Source organism: Camelus bactrianus, chromosome 24, assembly GCF_048773025.1.
Source record: "Camelus bactrianus isolate YW-2024 breed Bactrian camel chromosome 24, ASM4877302v1, whole genome shotgun sequence".
NCBI lineage: Eukaryota > Metazoa > Chordata > Mammalia > Artiodactyla > Camelidae > Camelus > Camelus bactrianus.
Genome location: NC_133562.1, coordinates 22,705,779 through 22,717,887, shown reverse-complemented (window position 1 = coordinate 22,717,887; position 12,109 = coordinate 22,705,779).

Genomic DNA, 12,109 nt, shown 5'->3' with positions numbered 1-12,109 from the left:
GATCCATGGATTATTTATACACATTTTTTGGCTTAGATTTCAAACAATGGGGTGTTTTCTAGATAGTTTTCTGTACTAATTTCTTGCTTAACATGTCTGTAATTAGAAAGAATAAACTGAATTATTTCAGTCTTTTGAGGTGTTTTGAAACTTGTTTAATATCCATTTTATCAAATGTTCCATATTTACTTATAAAAATTACTAGGTATTTGTTAATTAGCTTAAATGTATTACTTTGTTTAGATACTGTGTATTTCTATTAATTTTTATCTGCTTCTAGCACTTATGAGAAAGTTTTTTTTTTAAGTTTCCACTATGATATGAATTTACCTATTTTTCATATGGTTCTACCAAGTTAAGCTTTCCATATTTTGAAGCTATATTAATGAACACATAGAAATTTCAAAGTTTTATATTTTCCTGATATAATTATAAATTATTTTCAAATATCCTTTATTATCTTCCAAATACTTTTTTGTCTTTTTAAATGAACAGAGTGAGAAGTTAGACGTTTTTAACAAAGAGCTAGAAAACATTAAGAAGAATTGAACAGGAAGACTACAATAACTGAAATTAAAAATGTACTACGTGGAATCAAAAGTAGATTAGATGATACAAAGGAACAGTTTAGTGAGCTGGAGGATAAGGTGGCAGAAATCATTAAAGCTGAACAGAAAAAGAGAAAAGAATAAAAGAAGTGAGGACAGCTTAAGAGGCCTTGGTGACAACATCAAGCATAATAATAGTCACAGTATAAGGGTCCCGAAGGAGTAGAGACAGAGGAAGGAGCAGAGAACACATTTGAAGACATAATAGCTGAAAACTTCCCTATACTGGAAAAGGAAACAGATACCCAGGTCCAGGATATAGAATATTTGTATAAATATGACTGTATAATAAAATGATAATAACTAACACATAAATGTCTTACCATTTACAAAAAAGAAAAAAAAAGAGAGAGACACCATTCTAAGAGCTTTATGTATTTTAACTCAATTTTTGCATCAACTATGTACTTTTTTATGCTCCATTGCTTTCCAGTTAAGGAATTTGAGAAACAGAGAGATACTATAAAATTTCCATGAACTCTTAGCTTGCAAGTGACAGACAGGATTTAAAAACAGAATGTCTCTGGAGACCATGCTTTAGCCACTGCTATGTGGAACTCTTTCTCTGTGAATAAGAAAGATCTCCTGATTCAAATCAGCTCTCCCAGATGGATTGTGATCCTTACTCAGAAATATGATTTTTCTTTTAGACATATCCACAGAAAATAGATTAATTTAGCACTCTATTATTGTACTGCTTTGGGGTTGTGTTTGATGCTTGGGGAGAAATTAAGAAGCAAAAGTGAGTACAATATAACTTCTGCTCTTAACATACTTATAAGTAGATTCATGCTAAACGAGCACATGGAATTTAAACTAAATAAAATCTTCATTTTTCTGAGATAGAAACAGTCTTCAAAATAAATGTCAAGCAAAAATGCACTACATCTGAAATAAAAGTATAGTGACTTAAAAAAATAATCTATGGAGTGCAGAATAAGCAATCCTAAAATGAAAGTTGATGGCTCTTGTTGGGAAACAAGAAACATCTCAAATAAACAATCTAACTTTATACCTAAAGGAACTAAAGAAAACAAAAACAAACAAAACACAAAGTTAGTAGAAGAATAGAAATAATAAAGATCAGTGTAGAAATAAATAAAATAATGAAAAAAAAGAAGAGCTGATTCTTTCAAAAGATAAACAAAATTGACTAACCTTTAGCCAAACTCATCAAGAAAAAAAGGAGGGTCAAAGTCAATAAAATCAGAAATGAAAGAGGAGAAATTACAACAAACACCACAGAAATACAAAGAATCATAAGAGATTACTGCAAGCAAATGTATGCCACTAAAATGGATAGATTAGAAAAAATAAATACATTTTTAAAAACACACAATCTCCCAATAGTGAAAAAGGTAGAAACAGAAAATATGAACAGACTGACTAATAGTAAAAATTTAATCGATAACTTAAAAATAAAAGTTTCCAACACATTAAAGTCCATATGGATTCACAGGTGAATTCTAGCAAATATTTAAAAAGAATTAATATCTATCTTTCTGAAACTATTCCCAAAAGTTGAATAAGAAGGAATACTTCTGAACTCATTCTTCAGGGCCAGCATCATCCTGATACAAAAAAGAGACATCACAAAAAAAATACAATTATGGGCCAATATCACTGATGAACATAGATGCAAAAACCCTTAACAAAATATTAGCAAACCAAACTTAATAATAGATTAAAAGGATCATACACCATGATCAAGTGTGAAATATCCCAGGGATGCAAGAATGGTTCAATATCACTAAATCAAAGAATGCAATATGGCGCATCAAGAAATTGAAGAATGAAAATCATAATCTCCATAGATATAAAAAAGCTTTAGACAAAATTCAACATTCAATTATGATTTTAAAAATTCCACAAATTGGTATAGAGGAAACATACATCAACATAATAAAGCCATATATGACAAACCCACAGTTTGAGTTCATACTCAACAGAGCAAAGCTAAAAGCATGTCCTCCAAGATCAAGAACAAGACAAGGATGCCCACTCTCACTACTGTTATTCAACATAGTATCAGAAGTCCTTGCCATAGCAATCAGACAATATGAAGAAATTAACACGAACCCAACTTGGAAAGAAAAAAGTTAAACTGTTACTACTTGCAGATGACATAACACTATATATAGAAAATGTACAGACTCCAACTAAAAGCTATCAGAATTAATAAACGAATTTGGTAAAGTTTCAGAATACAAAATTAAAATACAGAAATGTATTGCATTTGTAAACACTAACAACAAATAATCAGACAGAGAAATTAAGAAAATAATCCCATTTATAAAACTACATCAAAAAGAATAAAGTACCTAGGTATGAATTTAATTATGGAAGTGAAAAATCTGTATTCTGAAAACTAAAAGACACTGATGAAAGAAATTACAGATGCAAAGTTAAAGATGTTACCAGAACACTGCTAGAGCTCATCAATGAATTGGTAAAGCTGTGGGATACAAAATTAATATACAGATATCTGTTGCATTTCTATACACTAGCAACGAACGAAAAGAGGAAGTAAGAAAATGACCCTATTTACCACTGCATCAAAAAGACTAAAATACCTGGGAATAAATCCACTAAGGAGGCAAAATATCTGTACTCCAAAAATTGTAAGATGCTGATGAAAGAAACTGAAGGCAAGACAAACAGATGAAAAGATATACCATGGACTGGAAGAATCAATATTGTTAAAATGGACGTACAACACAAGGCAATCTACAGATTCAATGCAATCCCTATCAAATTACCAATGGCATTTTTCACAGAACTAGAACAAAACATTTTAAAATTTGTATGAAAACACGGAAGACTCCAAACAGCTAAAAAAAAAACAAAAAATCTTGAGAAAGAGGAACAGAGCTTGAGGAATTAAGCACCCTCACTTTAGATTATATTGCAAAGTTACAGTAATCAAAACAGTATGGTACTGGCACAAAAACATATATAGATCAATGAAACAGGATAGAAATCCCACAAAGAAACCCATGCACTTATGGTCAATTAATCTATGACAAAAGAGGCAAGAATGTACCAGGAGGAAGGCAGGAGCTGGGTGGGAAATATTAGGAATTTGGGATTTACATATACACACTACAATAAATAAAATAGATAAAAAAGATATAAATAAACAAGAAACTACTGTATAGGACAGGGGAGTATAATCAATATCTTGTAATAATCTTTAATAAAAAATAAACTAAAAATAATATATATATATAACTGAATCACTCTGCTGTACACCTGAAACTAACACAACATTGTAAAGCACGTATGCAATAAAAATTTTAAAAATAAGGGAAATCACACTGTTTTTATAATTTGGAAGAATTAATACTGTTGTAGTATCTGTACTGAAGCTAATCTACAGTTTCAGAGCAATCCCTATCAAAGTATAAATGATAATTTCACAGAACTGAAACAAACAATCCTAAAATGTGTATGGGATCACAAAAGACCCCAAAGCTATCTTGATAAAACAGAACAGTTCTAGAGGTACCATTCTCCCTGATTTGAAACCATACTAAAACCCTTTAGTATACAAAGTAGTCTGATCTGGCACAGAGGCAGACACAAGATCAACAGAGTACCCTAAAATAAAGCTCAATGGCCAACTAATTTACAAGGAAGGAGGCAAAAATATTCAGTGGGGGAAAAGACAGCCTCTTTAATAAACGGTACTGGGAAAACTTGACAGCCACGTGCAAATGAATCAAACTGGACTACTTTCTTATACCATATACAAAAATAAAGTCAAAATGAATTAAAGACTTAGATGTAAGATCTGAAACCATAAAAATCCTAAATCTGTAATCCTGAATCCTGAATCTATGAACATCCTAGAAGGAAACATATACAGTACATACTTTTCCATCAATTTAAGCAAAATATATATATATTGGATTTGTCTCTTTAGGCAATGCCAACAAAAGCAAAAATAAACAAATGGGACTGCATCAAACTAAAAAGCGGTTGCACAGTGAAGGAAACCATCAACAAAATGATAAGGCAATTTACTTAGTGCAAGAAGATATAAGGAAATATATATCTAATAAAAGATTAATATCCCAAATATACAAAGAACTCACAGAACTCAATATCCAGATAAACAAACAACCCAATTAAAAAATGAGCGGAGAAAGTGAATGGCCATGTTTCCAAAGAAAACATACAGATGGCCAAAAGGCACATGAAAAGATGCTTAACATCACTAATCATCAGGAAAATGCAAATCAACGCCTCAGTGAGGTACCACCTCGCACCTTTCAAGATGGTTATTATCAAAGGACAGCAAATAACTATTGTTGGTGAAGATGTGGAGAAATAGGAATTCTCCTGCATTTTTGGACAGATTGTAAATTGGTGCAGACACTATGGAAAATAGTATGGCACTACCTCAAAAAATTAAAAATAGAACTATCATATGAGCCAGCAATTTCACTCCCAGGCTTTTACCCTATGAAAACAAAAATGCTAATTCAAAGCTATGCGCACCCTTATGTTTACTGAAGTATTATTTACAATGACCAAGATATGGAAGCGACCTAAGTGTTCATGGATTGGTGACTGGATAAAGACGCAGTATACATGCGATGGAGTATTACTCAGCCATGATAAGAATGAAACCTTGTCATTTGCGACAACATGGATGGATCTAGAGGGTATGATGCTAAGTGAAATAAATCAGAAAGAGGAAGACAACCGCCTTAGGATCTCACTTATGTGTGGAATGTGAAAAACAAATGACAAAACAAAACAAAAACAGACGCATGGATGTAGAGAGCAACTGGTGATTTCCAGAGGGGAGCTGTGTGGGAGATTGGAAGAAATAGGTGAAGGGGGTTAAGTGGTACAAGCTTCCAGTTATAAAATAAATAATTCATGGGTATACAGTATATATAATATGGTCAATAACTTGTGTAGGGACAAATGGTTACTAGAGTTACCATGGTAATCATTTTGTGATGTATTTAAATACATTGAATAGCTATGTTGTATACCTGAGCCTAATATAAAATTGTATATTAATTATACTTCAATATTAAAAGAGATATAAAGAAAAAAAAAACAAAGTCCAGTATAAGACAAAAGACAAAAGAAGATATAGAGGGAAAAATAAAGCAATAATAACATCAAGGAGAGTCAAAAGAAAACATATTTCTCTGGCTACTAACCAGCCATTTGCTCCTAAACTATTAAATTACATATTTTAAAATTTTTCTATTCTAAAGAAAATTCTCTTTCTTCCCTTCTCCCTCCCCTCTCTTTCTTCCTTCCTCACTCATCTCTGCCTAACTTCTTCCTTTCTCTGTTGTCTTGTTTTTCTTTCCCCATTTTCCTTCGCTTCACTGTTTCCTCTATGTCATCTTTTTTTTTTTTTTTGCTCTTTAGACATTCGCCTTAGATATTTTGATAAAATTCATAATTTGCTAGAACTAATCAGCAATCCTGGGAGCAGGATTGCACATCAGATGGGCTGAGTGTGGTTCGATGCCAAAAGTTCATTCGCAGGTTGTACTTAAATTTTAAGAAAATGTTTCCAGTGAAAGATGGAAGGAGGCAGTAAAATATGCAAACCAGAATAAATTAATTTCATAACTTCTAACTAATATATGTCATTGCAAACTATCACTTAAAAATACAACATTTTAATAGTGATGATTTGACTTACTAAATGACCATTGACTTTTCCTTTTTCCAGACTGTGGATACCTTCTCAGGTATCAAATGGTAGTTGCTAAGTTAAACTTCAGTTTCTTCTCTTTCTTTTCTTCCTTGCCTCTGTTATAGCAATACCATTAAAATTTGATATTAATTTCCCCAATATTGCTCATGGGTGTGTGTTCTGCTTTCTAAGGGGAGATGGTCACATTGCATGATTTTACTGGCTCGGTAGACAAGGATATTTGGTTACATTCACAGATACAAGTGTTTAAAATATTTCTTCAAGACAAGTCACAAAAGGAGTTTATTTCAAAGTATGCTATGAACAATTGTTATTAGTTTTTCACCTGAGAAGAGGTAAAGGGAAAACAGATAAGCAGATGAATACTAGATTTGTGAAAAAGTGCGTGCTATAAGGTAAAGAAAGTTTGCATAAAGCAAGGATGAGCATTTCAAAGACATATTTCACAGTCTTTTGTTTTTTTTTTTTTTTTTTTTTTTTTGCATTTGCATTGCTATACTTGGACTTCCTCAATGGAAATGGTTCTCTGTGCAGAATGGGTTCAGCAATGTGGAGATTAGAGCTGTTTCCCCTGGAGGACTGAATTGTTTCTTAGCACAGAACAATTGGAAGGAAGCTTAAAGGTCATGGAGCTCTAAACCTCATCTCTACCTCTCCATTTTGATGCTGGACAATGGCTCCAGCTCCCTGAATTTTACTCCAGCTCCCTGAATTTTACCCTAACGACATTATGAATATAATCAAACGCCTTGCATGCTACAGAATTCTTAGAACTGCCAGGGTAAACCTGTCACTTTTATCTTGTTCATTTCATTTGGTAATGCCATGGGAAGAACACTTAAAATGCATGTTCATTTCATGTAGAAATTCAAGATGTTCGCATTTCATATACATTTTCTTTGTGTAATCTTTATGCAGTCTTAGCATTTCACTTCTCATACTATTCATCTATTTTTATAACATCTGAACCTGGGTAAGGAAATGGCTCAAGAACCAACATGTTACTGTAAATCCAAAAGGGAAGTATAGATCTTTGATTCTGAGAGAGGTTTCCAACCGAGTAGATAGTTGAAAAGCTAAAGTTCAAAGGAATACTCAATTTTTGTAAAAAAAAAAAAAACAAATTTAAATCATAGGTGCATAATAAATTATACACAGTCCATATATGTTTTAATTTATTTATGCTTTATATTCAATTACCAGTCATATTTTTCTCCCTTACATTCATTTACCTTAATATCTTTCCTAATTTGTTTGTATACGGGTCCTTGAAAATATAATTACCCTAGTTAAATATTCAGGAATGTTAAGTGTATGCACAGATACACAGAGTTTTGAGTAAATCTTTTTGACATATAATGTATATACAAATATACACAGATTGTAACTGAACAAGTCAATGAATTAGTAAAAAAAACCCAAAAAAACCTTCAACAACTACTTCCCAGATCTAAATACAGACTATTAATGCCCCACAAATCTGTGTTGTGCTCATCTCAGTTATTGCCTCCTACATAGGCAGTCACCATATTGACTTTTATAAACACTGGTTAGTTTTTTAATTTAAATAAGTGGATATTATAGTGTTTACTCTTTTCTATCTGGTTTATTTTATTCACCATAATGTTTATGAGATTCATCTTTGTTATATAAAGCAGCATTTCTTTTTTATTTCTGTATAGTATTCCAGTGCATACAGTATTCAATTTAGTGTTGCTAGGAAAAGCTAAGATGTTTCCAATTTGGGGCTACTGTAAATAATGCTGAATTGAGCATTCTTGTACTTGTGTGAAGTAATTTCAATTATGAATTTAACAATGGGTGGAATTATCTATGCCCTGCTTTAAGTAAATACTATCAGTTTTTCAAAATATTTGTAAAAATATAAAAGCCAAAAAACAGTGAACAACATTTATTATTGCTCGACATTCTTATCAACACTTGGTATGTTTTTCCCTACCCTTTTAGGTCTTTTAGTGGGTGTGCAGTACTGACTGTCCCTTGTGGGAAGTTTTAATTTGTATTTTTCTGACGACTGCTGTTACAAAGCTCTTTTTATCAATTTTCAGTTGTTACAGTATTGTACCTTTCTTAGTGAAGCGCCTCTAAGAGGGCTTTTGTCCATTTATATTTGGAATGTCTGTTTTCTTTAAAACATTTTTTATTGATTTATAATAATTTTACAATGTTGTGTCAAATTCCAGTGTGGAGCACAATTTTTCATTTATACATGAACATATATACATTCATTGTCACATTTTTTTCTCTGTGAGCTACCATAAGTTCTTGTATATATTTCCCTGTGCTATACAGTATAATCTCGTTTATCTATTCTATATATGCCTGTCAGTATTTACAAATTTTGAACTCCAGTTTGTCCTTTCCCACCCCCCTCCCCCCGGCAACCACAAGTTTATATTCTATGTCTATGAGTATGTTTCTATTTTGTATTTATATTTTGTTTGTTTGCTTTTTTGTTTTAGTTTTTTTTAGATTCCACGTATAAGCGATCTCATATGGTATTTTTCTTTCTCTTTCTGGCTTACTTCACTTAGAATGACATTCTCCAGGAACATTCATGTTGCTGCAAATGGCGTCATGTTGTCAGTTTTTACGGCTGAGTAGTATTCCATTGTATAAATATACCACATCTTCTTTATCCAGTCATCTGTTGATGGAGATTTAGGCTGCTTCCATGTCTTGGCTATTGTAAATAGTGCTGCTATGAACATTGGGGTGCAGGTCTCATTTTGGAGTAGGGTTCCTTCTGCATATATGCCCAGGAGCGGGATTCCTGGGTCATATGGTAAATCAATTCCTAGTCTTTTGAGGAATCTCCATACTGTTTTCCACAGTGGCTGCACCAATCTATGGAATGTCTGGTTTTTAAAAATTGAGTTTTCTTTACATATTTCTGGATACAATTCTTATTGCAAATATATTCTCTACATCCCACTCTATGGCTTGCCTTTTTTGCTCTGTTGTGTTATTTGTAGTTTTTATGTTTCTCTTTTCTTTTTCATAAGTATTGCCAAAAATTATCAATAAGATTAATTTCAAGTAAATTATTTTAGATTTGTTGGTTCTCTTTACTGTAGTGCTTTTTAAAATTGTATTATTTGTCTGTCATCTTTCCTTCCCAACATTCCTTGCATATAATTTCCTCTTATTTTCTTTTTCCAACAAATAGTTAAGTCACTGTTTTCCAGAATCTTTTCTACTCTAGCATGTGCATTTAAGACCACATATTCTCTCAGCACATTTTAAGCTGCATTCCACAGATTTTAATATATGCTGTCATTATCAATCAGTTCACACTTCCCCCCCTAATTTCTACAGAGATTTCATCTGTGATCCATGGATTATTTATACACATTTTTTGGCTTAGATTTCAAACAATGGGGTGTTTTCTAGATAGTTTTCTGTACTAATTTCTTGCTTAACATGTCTGTAATTAGAAAGAATAAACTGAATTATTTCAGTCTTTTGAGGTGTTTTGAAACTTGTTTAATATCCATTTTATCAAATGTTCCATATTTACTTATAAAAATTACTAGGTATTTGTTAATTAGCTTAAATGTATTACTTTGTTTAGATACTGTGTATTTCTATTAATTTTTATCTGCTTCTAGCACTTATGAGAAAGTTTTTTTTTTAAGTTTCCACTATGATATGAATTTACCTATTTTTCATATGGTTCTACCAAGTTAAGCTTTCCATATTTTGAAGCTATATTAATGAACACATAGAAATTTCAAAGTTTTATATTTTCCTGATATAATTATAAATTATTTTCAAATATCCTTTATTATCTTCCAAATACTTTTTTGTCTTTTTAAATGAACAGAGTGAGAAGTTAGACGTTTTTAACAAAGAGCTAGAAAACATTAAGAAGAATTGAACAGGAAGACTACAATAACTGAAATTAAAAATGTACTACGTGGAATCAAAAGTAGATTAGATGATACAAAGGAACAGTTTAGTGAGCTGGAGGATAAGGTGGCAGAAATCATTAAAGCTGAACAGAAAAAGAGAAAAGAATAAAAGAAGTGAGGACAGCTTAAGAGGCCTTGGTGACAACATCAAGCATAATAATAGTCACAGTATAAGGGTCCCGAAGGAGTAGAGACAGAGGAAGGAGCAGAGAACACATTTGAAGACATAATAGCTGAAAACTTCCCTATACTGGAAAAGGAAACAGATACCCAGGTCCAGGATATAGAATATTTGTATAAATATGACTGTATAATAAAATGATAATAACTAACACATAAATGTCTTACCATTTACAAAAAAGAAAAAAAAAGAGAGAGACACCATTCTAAGAGCTTTATGTATTTTAACTCAATTTTTGCATCAACTATGTACTTTTTTATGCTCCATTGCTTTCCAGTTAAGGAATTTGAGAAACAGAGAGATACTATAAAATTTCCATGAACTCTTAGCTTGCAAGTGACAGACAGGATTTAAAAACAGAATGTCTCTGGAGACCATGCTTTAGCCACTGCTATGTGGAACTCTTTCTCTGTGAATAAGAAAGATCTCCTGATTCAAATCAGCTCTCCCAGATGGATTGTGATCCTTACTCAGAAATATGATTTTTCTTTTAGACATATCCACAGAAAATAGATTAATTTAGCACTCTATTATTGTACTGCTTTGGGATTGTGTTTGATGCTTGGGGAGAAATTAAGAAGCAAAAGTGAGTACAATATAACTTCTGCTCTTAACATACTTATAAGTAGATTCATGCTAAACGAGCACATGGAATTTAAACTAAATAAAATCTTCATTTTTCTGAGATAGAAACAGTCTTCAAAATAAATGTCAAGCAAAAATGCACTACATCTGAAATAAAAGTATAGTGACTTAAAAAAATAATCTATGGAGTGCAGAATAAGCAATCCTAAAATGAAAGTTGATGGCTCTTGTTGGGAAACAAGAAACATCTCAAATAAACAATCTAACTTTATACCTAAAGGAACTAAAGAAAACAAAAACAAACAAAACACAAAGTTAGTAGAAGAATAGAAATAATAAAGATCAGTGTAGAAATAAATAAAATAATGAAAAAAAAAGAAGAGCTGATTCTTTCAAAAGATAAACAAAATTGACTAACCTTTAGCCAAACTCATCAAGAAAAAAAGGAGGGTCAAAGTCAATAAAATCAGAAATGAAAGAGGAGAAATTACAACAAACACCACAGAAATACAAAGAATCATAAGAGATTACTGCAAGCAAATGTATGCCACTAAAATGGATAGATTAGAAAAAATAAATACATTTTTAAAAACACACAATCTCCCAATAGTGAAAAAGGTAGAAACAGAAAATATGAACAGACTGACTAATAGTAAAAATTTAATCGATAACTTAAAAATAAAAGTTTCCAACACATTAAAGTCCATATGGATTCACAGGTGAATTCTAGCAAATATTTAAAAAGAATTAATATCTATCTTTCTGAAACTATTCCCAAAAGTTGAATAAGAAGGAATACTTCTGAACTCATTCTTCAGGGCCAGCATCATCCTGATACAAAAAAGAGACATCACAAAAAAAATACAATTATGGGCCAATATCACTGATGAACATAGATGCAAAAACCCTTAACAAAATATTAGCAAACCAAACTTAATAATAGATTAAAAGGATCATACACCATGATCAAGTGTGAAATATCCCAGGGATGCAAGAATGGTTCAATATCACTAAATCAAAGAATGCAATATGGCGCATCAAGAAATTGAAGAATGAAAATCATAATCTCCATAGATATAAAAAAGCTTTAGACAAAATTCAACAT